Genomic DNA, 15,555 nt, shown 5'->3' on the forward strand with positions numbered 1-15,555 from the left:
GTGGGTCACAGAACAAGTATAACGAAGATAAGGTGGGTCTCAAGCTTCACGTGAGTGATAAGAAAAGAATAATTTTAATCTTATGAATCACGAAACGTGAATGATTTTAAGTTTTATATCGGTGACGGATCACGGGACGAGATGAAAATCTTTGACAAAAATAAATGCGGGCGTAGAATCCCTCTACCCGTCCCGCCCAATTGACATCCCTATTTACCTTCTTCATATTATTGTTTCCATCTACTTGTTGAATTACAAGATAATACAAGAATTGGTATGATAGATGACCTAATCGAGTCCTAAAACCTAATACAGAATCCATCAGGTAGTCTGACAAGAGAGAAAAATAAATACTATGCTATAATGATCCAGCTTGTATCTGTTCGTATAATGCCCACAACAGGATGCCAATCAAGGTGTCTCGAACCAAGCTTTTGAAAAGATCCTGAACCCAGCCATTAGACTCGCCTTCAGATGGAGTCTTCCCTGCGAGGTCTCTGAACCGCAGGTTCCCTTGGTCCGACACTAACGCATATATAACACCGTTCATGTGCCTCTTTCCGATCACCCCCACCACCGTCTTACACTTGTTTACAGCTTTGCTCCGTTTTAGAGACCATGCAAGATACTGAAATGCCAACACCAATCATATTCGTATGCATTTCCCAGATTGCAAATTTAGGCGCTATATGTTACTCGAATTCGAAGACCGGTGTCATGTACAACTATGTGTGTTATCCGTTTTTCTCTTTCGATCACTTATCGAAGGCATTCAATCTGTAGAAATTAAGAATACTTACCGTGTCTCGCTCATGTACAAGAGGCTGAAGAAGTGATGGATATGAGAAGCTTAACCGCTAATAAAGCTGAAAGGAATCGTTTTCGTTGTTTCGTTCCTGCAATGCAATTGGTAGATAAGCCACTTAAGATTTTATAGACTAGCAGAGAGAGTTCACATATGCATCTTTGACCCTAAATGACTTATGCCTCATGATACATAACTACTTGAACTTGTCTATAACTGCAGATTTGGCTGCCCTTCACTACCCTGTCCATTACTATCTGCTACAATTTCAATCATCATTCCCAACTATGACTCTTACAGTTCATAAGTTGATTTTACAAATATAATTGGTAGATATGAGTGTAATGAAATTCGGTAATGAAATGATAAGCGAAGTCCATACGAAAATATAAATCGATAAAGGTAAAACCTTGAGATCATTCCTGGATATATCAGATAATGGAGCTGTTATCCCTCGAATGACTGAGAGCACTAGACTAACTTTCTCAACCCATTTTAGAGACTTCCAGGCCCTTTCAAGCTGCAAGAACGTGACAGAAGTACATAGTTTTTTTATTTTATGCATCAAAAAATAAATGGATTTCTGGATCATACCAGGGAAGTAAAATGTGCATACCATTATCTCAATTGGACGATCCCCTAAGACTATCTGAGCACCAACTTCTTCAGATGCTTTTCGAGCAGCTCTGAACTGTCGAATCAGTGAAAATTATAAATTTTCTTTTGGAGAAAAGAAGAAAACCAGATGAATAATCTATGTGAACTCGAACAACCTCGTCTCCAAAAGGACGATTGAGATCAGATGATAATTTTGACGAGAACAGTGCCAAAAGTAGACGCAATGCTAGAGCAGTTTGACCCCCTGTAATTTACAAGAGCAAACCGAAGGAAAATCAGTAAGCCATTTGTCTAGCACACCCAGAGATGAGAGCAGAGAAGACATTAAAGCTTGCTTACCCAAGTTTATGCTATGACCGACAGCACCAAAAAACCCAGTCCCACTCAAAGAAAACATATTTGATCGTAATTGCTGTTCCCCTTTGTCAACGTCACTGGATATGTACATGATCCCAGCTCTGAAAATGAACTCTGCAATAATTAACATTAAGATATGGAGTGAAGATTTGCTGATATAATCCTATTTCTTCTTTTTTTTACTGTAATCCATCAGGGTGTGGCTGACTCATTCCTGGTTAAAATCCATTTAGTTTGTAGAAGTAGAATTTTCAATTTGAAGAAAACCCTCCAAATGTTTCACAAATGTTATTGGAAAGATTCACATAGGTTTATCCAACTTATCTATCGTTATACTTCAGAAGATGGTATCTGGAAATCCCCGTCAAATCGGACTCGTTGAAACTGTAAGCTCTCCATAAGGTGTTCAAACAGATCTCTCCATCCACAGAGCCTCCTCCGACTAACCTATGTTCTGAAATACAGTTCTAGTGGACTATAGTGTATAGATAAGACCTCTGAGAAATCCACCTAAAATCTACAAACTAAAAATCACTATAAATTTCCTAATTAAGACCGGAAAAGGGACGAAGCTCCTATATTCTACCATGTCTTCATCTTCTTCCCCATAATCACTTTTCTCATATAGAGAAAGAGCGGCCAACTTCTGTTCCCTCTTCAACTAAACCAGAATACTATCAAAGGTTTACGAGACAAATTTGTTCCATCAACACCTATTTAGAGGCAGAGATTTAAATAAGGGTTGTACACTATCGGAATTGCAGTCATTATACAGCGGTAAAGGCGCCGTCTAAAATCGGTCTTCTAGGATTGTTATACTCGTAATGACTATAATAACACCCACAATTGTCGCAATAGTAATAAATGCAACGCCAACTAAAACGCAGCCGGCAATCGTAATTTAAATCTCTTTCTATAGGTATATTTAATTAATCATGCATGTTCAATGACTCTTGTTAGTTTCAACCTTCCACATTCGTAGGAAATGGGATTGAAAACCCAAAATTCAAACAAAAAACGTAAAAAAATAAGTAAAGAGAAATTCCAAAACTCGCCTGCTTCTGCAGAGTTCGACCACCACATTGTCAGGCCTTACAGCCCTCACAACACGGTCGACGTCAGTAGCTGATTGCGGCGAAATATGAGTCGTACCCACCAGCCATATCGCCTCTGGTTCCACAAAGTCGGTCCTCCAGGCAGGAATAGGACCGAACTGTCGCTTCTCAACCAACACCAATGCCCCATTCTCCACCAAGTCCGCCAACTGAGGATGAGTTTGGCCGATTCTGGCAGTTGATTTTGCTAAAATATCGGCTCTGAAATCGAAGTCTGGTGGTGGGGGTTTGATGGAGACCTTGAAGGGTTTAACATGATTTGTGGAGAGGAGGAATTTTGGATTTGCAGAGAATATTGTTGTAGACACACTTTTTGCGACTGAAATGAACATATATTTATATATATATTTATACAATATATATATATATATATATATTGTATAAATATTATTATAAACATGTTTTACTTCTTGTATTAGGCCCAACAACGCCTAATGGTCCAGACTCATAATAGGTTAGAGTTTTCAGAAACCCTAACTCCACTCTTATCCTAGCCGCCAACCATGGGAACCGTTGGATCAAGGTGTGATCCAACGGTCCACAACACTCAAAAGTTTCCAGAAACCCTAGCTTTCCATTCGGTTCTCATCTGCGTCGCGTCACCCAGACTCCAGGGGTATCACGCCGCTACCAGCTTTCCTTTCACACATTCCACGCCGAGTTTCAAGGCACTCCATCCCTCGTACAACAATCGCAACAACGTGGATGTTTGGGACACCGGAAAAATAGCAAATAAGGCATCAGTTTAGTTCGAGTAGGACTCAGAAATCAAGCTAAAAATAGTTTATTTTTTAGTATAAATACATGTAATCAGTTCATTTGTACACTAGTAGTTGATACGAAATAAAAGCAGAAACTTTCGAGCAAAATCACGAGCACTATCAAGGCAAAGCAGAAACGTTTTTGAGATTTTGAAAGCAACAGAAGGTAGAGTTTGTACCTTTTTTTTCGTTTTGAGGCTTGCATGCATTCGTTTTGTTGTTCTTGACTCGGAAAACCACCAGGAACAAACATTTTGGTCGATGAACGAAGTGAGGCCTTTTATTTTTTCGAAACCTATTTCCTAGATCCGTATTTTTTGAGCCGATTTTTTGAGAAACCACTTGGATTTCTGGATTGAGGGAAGAGAGTGGTATTTAAAAAGGACGGGTTTTGTGGTGGACCACAGCCGATGAGCGGCGGCGAGGCGGTGGCCACCATTTTCAGGCGGCGACGCACGACTCTTGTTCTTGAATCTCAAGAACACTTGAGAGAATTTTTGAGCCAAGGGGGGAGTGTTTTCGTGGGAGGAGGAAGGAAATGAGAAATTAGAAAAAAAAATTTTGGTTTTATAGTAAACCCATCAGACGCTTGACCCGACCCGTGACCTCGTCTTAAAACCCAATTCAATTCTAATTGGCCCCAATTTTTATCTTTTCTTTCGTAACGGTCCCTTATGTATTATTTTCATATTTTTATTTATTTCTTTTTGATAATTCGTATTATTAAATATATATATATATATATATATATATATATATATATTCTAATGTTTTTTATTTAATGTTTTTTAAAGTTATTATATATATATATATTTATAACTATTATATTTATTATTATTTTACTATTAACGTATATAAATATATTTTTCTCTTTTGTCACTATTATTATCATTATATGTATATTCTTTATTGTATTTTATTTTATTTTATTTATTTTTACTTTTTTTAAACATATGTATATATATATTTTTCTCTCTCTCCATCTTTATTTATTTATTAATGTGGATCTTTTAAAGTTTATTTATATGTACTTATATCTATTTTTTTCGTATATATAATGTATTCATTATCTTTCTTTTAATGTACCATAACTTATTATCATACATATTGTTTTCATATTTTATTTTTCTTTTGTTTTGTTTTTTTTCGCTTTTTTATGTATTTGTTTTTGTTTTTGTTTTATGTTTTCATATTTTTCTATCTTTTTTTACTTTGTTACGTTTTTACTCATGTTACCCTTTTATTTAGTTTTGCTTTAATCTTATGTCTACTTATCTCATTATTTCTCGTTTATGTTTGTTCTCATATTTACACGTTTTTAACTTAATTTAATTTTGTACTACACTATGAATCTAACATCACTATCTTTTTAAAGGCACATTTTCAAATCAATCTAAGGTAAGCCGTTGGGATCATTATTTTATCTTTTAATTTAAAGTTATGTTTTTCTTAACTAAAGACAACTGGAAATTATGTAGTACCGAAAGGGCAGTTCAAGGGTGCTAACCCTTCATTGACTGTAACTGACTCCCGAATCTGACATATCACTGGTAAGACGCAGATCAGGTAAGAAATAAGGTATCCGATCAGCCCATTTATAATAAAATAAATGGTCGATGGTGACTCCAATTCGTTTAATCCAAGTCGAAGCCCAATTCTGGGGCCCAACCGAAAGACGGTTACGACAGCTTGGTGACTCCACTGGGGACAGGTAAGTTAGTCAGGCTAAGGTAGTTTCCAGTTGTCTTTTTAACGAAAAGGGTAAGTTTAAATTTTAAGGTAACATTTCGATCCTTATTGCTTACTTTTGATTATATTTTCGAGTAAATAGTTGTACTAACCGTTTTCTAATGATTTCGGTGACATTGCACTTTTGCTTCTTATCAAGACCGATGAGCCCTTAATCAGAGCCTTGGTTCAATTCTGGAACCCGGGATACAATTGCTTTACTTTTAATCAAAGAGGACATGGTGCCCACCATTGAAGAATACACTACACTGTTACACTATGAAAGTATCAGACTAGAGAGGGCCTACCTTAAACACATTAAAAGCCAGCCTTTCAAGAATGCACTAGCCAAAGTTGTCGGGGTTGACGAAAAATGGGTAACTGACCGGGCTCGATATAAAGGCAATGGGGAAGGAATTGCTTGGCTTCATATCAAGCAATTGATGAAGAACCATCCCGATGAGTGGAAGGCAATAGACCTGTTTGCACTGGGTCTGTATGGTCTGATTATATTCCCGAAGACTTTGGGTTACATTGATGCTGTTGTGGTAGAGCTGTTCGAACAACTTCCAAGACGAGTCAACCCAGCACTGACCATCTTAGCCGAGACCTTTCGGTCTCTTAATCATTGTCGAAGATCTGGTGGAGGAAGGTTCATTGGGTATATTCAGCTCCTTCAAGTCTGGATTCACAGCCACTTCTGGGAAGACTAACGGGGTCGCCTACCGCCGATTTAGCACCATATATTCACCTTTGGGAGAGTTCATCACAATGAAATGGTATTAAGGTGCTTCAAAGGAAAAGTGGATGAAAGTTTTTACACATCTTCATGATCGGGATATTACCTGGAGAGCCCTCTGGTTGTTCCTTGGTGATATTCTTTTCCGTTGTGGGGATTCTGATACCATAACTTTACTTGGACTTTGGGGTGCAGTGGGGTATGCTCTGTTGTTGGCACTGAGACAATATGGGGAACGTCAGTTTGTCCCCGTAACATACGGACTAATTAAATCAGAGTTTGTGTATAGCGGTGACAGTTATAAGAAGATGATCAAGGAAGCAGCCGATTCATGGAAGTAAGTATTTCAGATGGATGTTGTAGCTGCCAGAGACATGCTTACTCCGGACTATGTGGAGTGGCGAAGATTAAGAAAGAATGATAACATCCCGGTGCCAGACTGCGAAGACACCCGAACTATGGAGGAACATCTGAGGTTTGTCCCTTCTGGACTTGAGATAGCCAGGGCAGAGTATGAAGCTGTGAATAACGAGCTTAAGAAGAGGATTAAGGAACTTGAAGCTGAACGTTATCAATGGAAGCTAAATGCCAACTCTCAGAAAGGTAAAGCAGACAAACTGGAAAGGGAACAGAAAAGAGTCTATTTTGAGCTCGAAGACTTAAGAAAAGGCTATCAAGATAAGGTCAAGGGTAACTCCAAGTTAAAAGTAACCTCTGAATACTGAAAAGATGAAGCTCACAGTCTGAAAAGGAAATTTGAGGGGCCCGATGAAAGAACTTGGAAGGAACAACTGAAGACTGCTCAAAGGCGCTTGGCAGACAGTCAACATCAGAACCAACGCTTGAGAATCCGGGTGGCGAACTTAGAGAAACAACATGAAAAGGATGGCAAGACAATAGCTGAGTTAGATACTGTTGTAGATGGGTTCAAAAGGCAAGCGAACGAGCTTCAGATAGTGCCCTTTGATGGAGGTTTACAGTGGCGTTTCCGTTGGGAGCAAGCACAACGAAGGGTAAGGGCCAGAGATGCAACCATCCGAGATTTCCTGGAACAAGTACAGAAGGCGGCTTGTCATCTTCACGGCATGGCAAGGGAAGCAGGAGTGGTTCGACAAGGCATTCAACCAGTGACAGATGAAGGCAGAAGACTTGTCAACCTACTAGAAGCTGTTAGGGGTCTAGAGGATTTAGTCCGAATGTACCTTTAATTTATTTTTATGTCTCTTAAAAGATAAAACATTTTTATCTGAATAAGGATTGTTTATAATAATATACACTTTTCTGGATCAATGCCTCCAAACTGCATACATCATGCATTGTATTTCTTACATTTTATATTTCATGTTTGTTTTTATTTTATATTTTCCATGTTTTTACATTCGTATTAACTAACAGAACATGTCTCAGACACCAAGCGTACCACCGCAAGCATTAGATATGCATCACCCTCACAACACTCGTGCAAAAAAGAAACAAATGGATGCCAGAATCGAGAAGATTGAGGAGAACATGGCAAGACTGCATAAAGAATTGGAGGACAAAATGGCTCAGAACAATCAACGTACCATGGAGTCCATTAAGAAAAGCACGGAGTCCTTAGTCGACCAGATCGTGGATAAGTTATTCGGTTTACAACAACATACAAGTGCATCCGGAGAGGTGCATCTGAGGGGATAACCATACCACTAACCCCACAAGTGGTTGTCTCATCTGGACCTTACCCGGACTACAAGGTGACTCATCCGCTCCAAAGGGAAAGCTACATCAGTGGCAAATTATAGACTTCTGCGGCGAAACTTGACAGTCATCCGGATGACTGCCCTATCCGGATTTTGACGAAGAGGATAAGGCAAGGAAGATGGAAGAAAAGAACAGGATGTTAGAAGACCAAATGAAGATGGTCCAAGGAGACCATGATTATTATGGTGTGGATACAATGGAACTAAGTTTGGTTCCCGATTTGGTGCTTCCACCAAAATTTAAGGTTCTTGAGTTTGAGAAGTTCGACGGGAACAGCTGCCCTTCAGCCCATATCACTATGTTCTGTAGGAAGATGACAGGGTACGGGGGAAATGACCAACTCTTAATCCACTGCTTTCAGGAGAGCCTGTCCGGTTCAGCTATCCGGTGGTACAACCAGCTCAGCCGAACTCATATCAAGACGTGGAAAGACTTAGCCAAGTCTTTCTTAGATCAGTACAAATATATCAATGATATGAGACCAGACCGAGTTATGCTGCAGAGCTTAGAAAAGAAGCATAACGAAAGTTTCCGACAGTACACACAAAGGTGGAGGGATTTATCTGTGCAAGTTCATCCACCCTTGGATGAAAAGGAAACTAGAAAGTTATTTGTACAGACCCTGAAAGCACCTTACTTCGGGCATTTTGTAGCAATCACATCGGGAAGTTTCTCAGATTTAGTCATAGCTTGTGAGATGGTTGAACTGGCCATAAAACAAGGAAATATTGAGGGAGGTGACTCTAGTAGAAAGCCTCCCGTGAAGAACAAGGACCGCGAGATCAACAATGTCAACACCTACAATGCTAGCAAAGGTGTTACGATCTCAAATTCAAAAACAACTGTAGCTGTACCGTCTGGTACTTCTAACCAATCCCAGAGAGAACCAAGGAGTGATAGGGAAATCGAGCAGTTCGATCCCATTCCCATGACCTATAAAGAGTTATATCAACAACTCTTCGACACTTACGCAGTATCACCCTACCCAATGGATCCGATAAAGCCCCCATATCCAAAGTGGTATGACAAAAACGCTCAATGTGAATATCATGAAGGCGTGCAGGCATTCAATCGAAAACTGTCTCGCATTCAAGAGGCTTGTACAATGAATGCGAAACAAGAATTGGATCCATTTCAACTCCGGAGCACCGAACGTCGCCCAGAATCCCTTGGCTAATCATCCAGAGATCGAGATCAATGCAATCACCACAGAGAATGGCAAGAGAGTCAAAACTTGTGTTTCGAAAGTTAAAGCTCCTTTGGCTTGGGTATGGGGCCAAATGGTAAAGGTGGGGTTTCTTACACCCTATTCACGGGCAACAAGGATATGAGATGGTAACCATTTTTGTTACCACAACGAAGAGGGGCATAATGTGCAAGAATGCCCAGAGTTCATATCGTTAGTCCAACTCATGATGGACCAGAAAGAGCTGGAATTTTACGAGGAAATTCAAGATTCTACGGAAGAAGATATTTGCGCTACCGAAGAATCATCTGACAAGAGGTATGACAGGGGTGTTCCTCTGATAATTACCCCTAAAGTAAAGACGACAACAATAACACAAGCCAGGGTGCACAACACCTCGACTTTTTCAATACAAGGATAATCGGTAAGTGCCATGAAAGTACGAATGCCAAGTAAGTACTTATGAAGGATGTGATGGCAAAGTGGGGCAGAGACCACTTGAACCTTTCAAAGAAGATGTACTAGCTGTTAACGAACCTATAAAGGAGGAAGAAGCCAAAGAGTTCCTCAAGATCCTGAAGCACAGCAAGTACAATATTATAGAACAGCTCCACAGCTTACCTACGTGTACTTCAATGTTAGCACTATTTTTGAACTCGGAGGCACACCGAGAAGCGTTTTTGAAGGTCCTTAATCAAACGTTCGTGCCACAAGACATACCAGTCATCAAGATGGATCGACTGGTGAACAATATTCAAGCTGATAATCTCATCTCATTTTCAGATGATGAGATTCCATCGGAGGAAGAGGCCAACAAAAGCATTGCATATTACTACATATTGCATGGGGCACGCTTTATCGAGTGTATTGATTGATAACGGCTCAGCCTTGAACGTGATGCCTTTGGTGACATTGAAGAGGCTGCCAATAGATACCTCGCATATGAGAGCCTGTCAGAACGTGGTCCGAGCATTTAACGGGACTAAATAAGAGGTAGTCGGTAAGATCGAAGTACCTTTGACCATCGGACCAGCCACCTATGATGTTGAATTCCTTGTGATGGATATCATGTCGTCCTATAGTTGTCTTTTGGGAAGGCCATGGATTCATCAAGCAGGTGTAGTACTCTCCATGCTGCATCAAAAAGTTAAATTTGTTATCGATGGGGCCTTGGTAATTATCAACGCTGAAGAAGATATCGTGGCAAGTGTGACCACAGAGGCCCCAAACATCGAAGTAGATGAGGAAGCGGTGGAGTGCTCATTCCGCTCCTTGGAATTTATGAATGCCACATTCGTGGTAGATGGAAAGAAGATTCCTAAACTCTGACTCTCCAAATGTACAAAGATGGAGATCAAGCAAACCTTAGGATGAGGTACTAAAATTGAAAGAGGGTTTGGGAAACAGTTGTAAGAAAGGATTAATCCAGTCCTTCCCATTTCAAAGCTAGATCGGTTTGGGCTCTTTTCAGCTCAGTTATCAAGAAAAGAGAAAGAGATCCAAAAGAGTCGGGAGAGGAGATTACAAGGTTGACTGGAAGTGAATTCCAATGGAAGCCTATGACATTCCTGCCTCTTTATAAATATTCAAGTCAGGTGGTTATGTGTTTGAAACCACCATATCTAAGTTAGAAGTGACCTGGAAGATCTGGATATTAATATCGTGACCACAGAAGATGTTGACAATGGAGATAGATCCGGGATATGCCCATGCAACTTGGGTTCGTGCCTAGCAGTTGGTCGGTGGAAGAACTACTTGTGGTTTACAAGAGTATTTCAGAGTAATATTCGAACTACCCCTATTTGCCTATACCCGGGGCAATAGGTGATCTTTTGTAAGGGTGAATAAACATTTGGTTTAATTTCAATAAAGGATGCATTTTTTCTATATCCATGGCAAACAAAATTTCTTTTATTTCTTTTTGAATTCATTGTCTATTTTCTTCATTTCAGCACTTCATTTCTATTTCTCTTTCAAATTTAATTCTTTGACTGTTTCGTGTGGAATATTTCCTCTCACACACCCATACCTTCTTTGTTCCTTCAGGACCCCAGATAACGATAATGTAGGCACTGATGATATTGATCCGAAAGTGGATTTTGAATCAGCCATTTGCCTCGGGGAATTTGATGAATGCAACACTGAAGAGGAGTGTAACTTGCCTACTGAATTGTTGAGGATGGTAGAAAGAGAAGAGAAGCAACTTCTACCACATGAGGAAGCGATAGAAATCTTGAATTTGGGCACTGAAGATGACGGAAAAGAGGTTAAAATCGGTAACTCTCGACTAAAGCAAGACAAAACCTAATAGTCTTACTTCAGGAGTATAGAGATGTGTTCGCCTGGTCATATCAGGACATGCCGGGACTAGGCACAGATATGGTAGTTCATAAACTGCCAATTAAGCCATAATACAAACCCGTGCAACAGAAACTAAGAAGGATGCGACCAGAAATGCTCCTTAAGATCAAAGAAGAAGTCAAGAAGCAATTTGATGACGGTTTTCTTCAAGTGGAAAAGTATCTGGAATGGGTGGCCAACATAGTGCCAGTTCTGAAAAAGGATGGGAAGGTTCGCATGTGCGTCGATTACTGTGATCTTAACAATGTGAGCCCTAAAGACAACTTTCCTTTACCTCATATTGACACGTTGGTAGACAATACAACCGGGAATGCTTTCTTTTCATTCATGGATGGATTTTCGGGATATAACCAGATCAAGATGCATCCTGAAGACATGAAGAAAACCACGTTCATCACAATGTGGGGAACCTTCTGCTACAAGGTGATGCCCTTCGGACTAAAGAGTACTGGGGCAATATATCAAAGAGCTATGGTGACCCTGTTCCACGACATGATGCACAAAGAGATAGAAGTTTATGTCGATGACATGATTGTCAAGGCACAAACCTAGAATGAACATGTCGAGAATCTGAGGAAGCTCTTCTAGAGGTTGAGGAAGTTCTAACTAAGATTGAACCCTAGCAAGTGCACTTTCGGGGTAACATCCGGGAAACTATTAGGCTTCGTAGTCATCAGGAAAGGCATCGAGGTTGATCCTGATAAAGTTAAGGCTATCCAAAACCTACCTCCACTTCGAACACAAAAAGAGGTCTGAGGTTTTCTAGGTTAACTGAATTACATAGCTCGGTTCATATCTCAGTTAACCGATAAGTGTGACCCAATCTTCCGTCTTCTCCGAAAGAATAATCCAGGAGCATGGGATGAAAAATGTCAGATTGTATTCGAGAAAGTAAATGAGTATTTGTCTCACTCCCCTATCCTGATGTCCCCTATTCCGGGAAAACCTCTATTCTTGTATCTCTCCATATTCGAGAACTCCATGGGGTGTGTCCTAGGATAACATGATGAATCCGGGAAGAAGGAAAGAGCCATCTACTATTTAAGCAAGAAGTTCATCGATTATGAGGTCAGATATCCTCCTATCGAGAAGGTCTGTTGTGCTTTAGTCTGGGCTACAAAAAGACTCCGATAATACATGTTGTACCACACTACTTGGCTAATTTCCAAGTTAGATCCCCTGAAATACATGATGGGTGTACCTGCTTTATCTGAAAGGTTAGCCCGATGGCAGATGCTCTTGTCAGAATTTGACATTGAGTACGTGAGCCAGAAAGCAATCAAAGGAAGTGTTATATCAGAATTCTTGGCCAGCAGAACCGATGAGAATTATGAGCCTTTGGACTTTGACTTCCCAGAAGAAGACATGATGGCTATCTCCTTAGAAGAAGCAGGGACTTCAACGGATAGTTCCTGGAGAATGCATTTCGATGGTGCATCAAATGCATTAGGACACGGCATCGGGGCTATCCTAATTTCTCAGAAGGGAGTCACTACCCATTTACTAGCAAACTCAACTTCGATTGCACCAATAACATGGCAGAGTATGAAGCATGTGTCTTGGGAATCCGAGCTGCACTGGGGCAAAGCATAAAGACCTTGTGGATATATGGAGATTCAGCATTAGTAATCTATCAGCTCCGCGGAGAGTGGGAAACCAAGGATGTAAAGCTATTAGAGTACCAAAAACTAGTACTGAATCTGCTCGAAGAGTTCGACAAAGTCACCTTCCACTATGTGCCAAGAGAAGAAAATCAAATGGCTGACGCTTTAGTTACCTTGGCAGCCACATTCAAGGCTGGCGGGGAGGCTGAAATGATGCCAATCGACATGCAGTCGTATGAGTACCCGGCTCATTGTTACCAAATTGAAGAAGTGAAAGACATTAAGTCTTGGTACTACGATATTTTACAGTATATCAAGCATCGGAGTTATCCAGAAGAATCCACCGAAATTGATAAGAGAACCCTTAGAAGGATGGCAGCTGGATACATCCTTGACGGAGAGGTTTTATACAAGAAAAGACATAATCAAGTCCTGTTAAGGTGCGTCGATGCTGAAGAGGCAAAGATGATAGTAGAAGAAGTACATGATGGAGTTTGTGGAGCACATGCAAATGGACACGTGATGTCAAGACAAATAATGAGATGCGGGTACTTTTGGTCCACACTAGAAAGTGATTGCATCAACTATGCTAGAAGATGTCATACATGTCAGATTTACGGAGATAAAATCAATGTTCCACCTCATTCACTTCATGTAATAACATCACCATGGCCTTTCTCTGTATGGGGCATGGACGTCATCGGGCAAATTCATCTGAAGGCTTCGAATGGTCACCGTTTTATTATCGTGGCAATTGATTACTTCACGAAATGGGTAGAGGCTGCATCATATGCCATTGTCACTCAATCCACTATTTACAAGTTTCTGAAGAAAAAATCATTTCGGTATGGTCTACCCGAAAGGATCATCACGATAACGCTACAAACTTGAACAACAAAATGATGAATGCTACTTGTGAGCAGTTCAACATAAAGCATCACAATTTTACTTCTTACAGACCAAAGATGAACGAAGCAGTAGAAGCAGCAAACAAAAACATTAAGAATATAGTGGAGAAAACGACTTAAACTTACAAAGACTGGCATGAGAAGTTACCTTTTGCTTTGTTCGCCTATCGAACCTCAGTACGAACCTCGACTGGGGCAACTCCATTTTCATTAGCTTATGGAATGGAAGCAGTGCTACCCATTGAAGTAGAGATTCCTTCACTTCGGGTCTTGACATAAGTCAAACTGGATGATGCATAATGGGTACAATCCAGATATGATCAACTTAATCTGATAGATGAAAAGAGACTGAAAGCCATTCATCATGGTCAAAACTATCAGAAATGAATGATCCGAGAACATGACAAAAAGGTGTGCCCGAGAATATTTCACGAAGGAGATCTGGTGCTAAAAAGAATTTGTCCAGTCTAGAAAGATTTCCGAGGAAAATGGATGCCAAATTGTGAAGGACCTTATATCGTGAAAAAAGTCTTCTCTGGAGGAGCCCTTGTCCTGGTTGAAATGGACAGACCTGAACTGCCACATCCCATCAACTCGGATGCAGTCAAAAAGTACTTCGCTTAGGATGAAAACCCGAGAGGGCGTCCTAAGTTAAAAAAAAGAGAAAAAGAAAAAGGAAAAAAATAAAAAATCATTTAGGGTGAAAACCTGAAAGGGCGCCCTAAATTGAAAAAAAAGGAAAAGGGAAAAAAGAAAAAAAAACAAAAGAAAAAGAAAAGAAAATAAGGTGGGTTCAAGATGAAAACCCGCAAAGGGCATCTTGCAACCAAGAATGGGTCCAAGTTGAAAACCTGAAAGGGCGATTTGGATATCAGTTCAAGAAATCCAAACAGTGGAAGCATCCCGGCATCTGAATCTCCAGCAAACTCAACAAGTCGGAGAAGGGTTGCACTCTCCAGAACATTGTCGCATTCTCAAAGATCCCTTGGCAAAGGCTGTGTTCAAAGTCACTTGACGGCTTTTCAGCTCAGAAGTGCCCACATTATCGGGATCTCATACTTCATCATGTATTCATTTTCCAAAATGTTTGTCATGTATTATTTGTTCTTTTTCTCCCTTATGAATAAATACAATCTTTTTCTCTAAATCAATTCCTTTCGAGCATCTTGAATTGAACTTACACTTAATGATTTATCTACTTATGCAAAAGATAATCGCATATTACTGTACAAAGATTCATTGAAAAGTACAGCTTTCAGAGTCAATTTCAACTCCACAACGGAGGATATCGCGCCATTTGAGGCTCAACTTCACGACGAAGGGGCTTCCCAATGTCATAACCAATTTCAACTTCATAGCGAAGGATATTGGACCCAAGACAACACAAGCTCAACTTCACGATGAAGGGGCGGCTGATTGTCAACAAACAGCTTTCAGAGTCAATTTCAACTTCACAACGAAGGATATGGACTCAAGACAGCACAAGCTCAACTTCACGGCGAAGGGGCGTGACTCTCAACAAATAATTCCCAATTTCATATCCAATTTCAACTTCACAGCAAGGATATTGGACCAAGACAACACAAGCTCAACTTCACAGTGAAGGGGTGGCTGACTGTCAACAAACAATTTT

The 15,555-nt window shown here is 40.1% G+C and overlaps 1 pseudogene; it reads right to left on the reverse strand.

Moving 5' to 3' along the window:
• Positions 1 to 212: 212 nt before the first annotated feature.
• Positions 213 to 15,555, reverse strand: part of LOC120163019 — a 32,899-nt pseudogene continuing 17,556 nt past the window's right edge.

This window comes from Hibiscus syriacus, unplaced genomic scaffold (assembly GCF_006381635.1).
Source record: "Hibiscus syriacus cultivar Baekdansim isolate YM2019G1 unplaced genomic scaffold, ASM638163v2 tig00111427_pilon, whole genome shotgun sequence".
NCBI classification, from domain to species: Eukaryota; Viridiplantae; Streptophyta; class Magnoliopsida; order Malvales; family Malvaceae; genus Hibiscus; species Hibiscus syriacus.